Here is a 1,389-nt window from a genome sequence, read left to right as displayed (position 1 = left end):
AACTTCGGGGAAGGGGGGGGGGGGGGGGGGGGTAGGGGGAAAACAATGGAGGGGCTAACAATGTTCAAGAGGAAGTGTACTCATTACCTCACTCATGTAACTGTAACCCTCTGTATAGTATCTTTACAATAAAAGAAAATAACTGGACAGGAGAATCTGCAATTTGGATAATGCTTTTCTGTATACCCCTATCCTTGTTTTGGAGGACTTTTGTGTAGTCTTTGAACAAGAAAGGTATCCTCAGAGACTATATCTTATATTTTTATATACTTTTATTCTTTATTAGTGTAGACTGATAGTATTAGGGTTTCATGATATTTGCATACATGCATGTAATGTACTTTGATCAAAATCACCCCTCTATTATACTTTCTTATCCCCTCTTCTTTTTTGTGCTGGTACAGGGACTTTAACTGAGGGCCTTTCAATCTCTCTTGGCTTTTTCACTTGTAGCAAGTGCTGTATCACGTGAGCCATGCCTCCAGTTCCAGCTTGTTCTTGGCTAACTGGAGATAAGATGCTCACGAATTTGTCTGCTTGGGCTGGATCCTAACCTCTATCCTCAGATCTCAGCCTTCTAAATAGTTAGGGTTATAAGTATGAGCCACCAATGCTTCTTTTCTCCTTTTTTTGTACCGATACTAAAACTTGAACTCAGGTCTGTCCCTTAGCATTTTCTTCAAAGCTAGTGCTCGATCACTTGAGCCACAGCTCTGCCTTTAGCTTTTTAGTGGTTATTTGCAGATAAAAGTCTCACAGACTTGCCTGCCCAAGCTGGCTTCAAACCAAGATCCTCAGATCTCAGCCTCCTAAGCACCTAGGACTACAGGTGTGAGCTGGCACCCAACTCACCAATATTTCTTTTTTTTTTTTTTGGTCTGGTTGTGGGGCTTGAACTCTGGACCTGGGCACTGTCCCTCAGCTCTTCAGCTCAAGGCTAGCGCTCTACCACTTGAGCCACTTCGGCTTTTTTCTTTTTGCGTATGTGGTGCTGAGGAATCAAACCCAGGGCCTCATGCATGCAAGGCAAGCGCTCTACCACTGAGCCACCTTCCCAGCCCCTCACCAATATTTCTTATACAGCAGTTGTACCACTTTATATTCCATGAGCAATAAAGTTCCTGGTGTTCCATATCTTAACCACATATGGTACTGTCAGTTATTTTTATGTTAGCAATTCTAATAGGTATATCATGTTTCAATTTAATAATCACTAATGATTTACAATGTGAATATCTTTTCATGTCTTTATTGCTTTTTACATATCACTATTGGTGGGGTTCAGGTCTTAAAGTCAAGTTGCTCATTTCCTTGTTACTGAATTTTAACTTCTTTGTACAGTTTAGGTAATACATGACTTTTACAAGTATCTTTTTTTTTTTTTTTTGG

The 1,389-nt window shown here is 40.4% G+C and overlaps 1 protein-coding gene across 1 annotated transcript in view; it reads right to left on the bottom strand.

Annotated features, from left to right (window-relative positions):
• The window catches only part of Erich1 (glutamate-rich 1), a 78,072-nt gene that overhangs the window by 51,334 nt on the left and 25,349 nt on the right, over nt 1-1,389 (bottom strand). The window lies entirely within an intron of this gene.

This window comes from Dipodomys ordii, unplaced genomic scaffold (assembly GCF_000151885.1).
Source record: "Dipodomys ordii isolate 6190 unplaced genomic scaffold, Dord_2.0 Scaffold74, whole genome shotgun sequence".
Taxonomy (NCBI): Eukaryota; Metazoa; Chordata; class Mammalia; order Rodentia; family Heteromyidae; genus Dipodomys; species Dipodomys ordii.
This window is presented reverse-complemented; position numbering and strand designations above follow the sequence as displayed.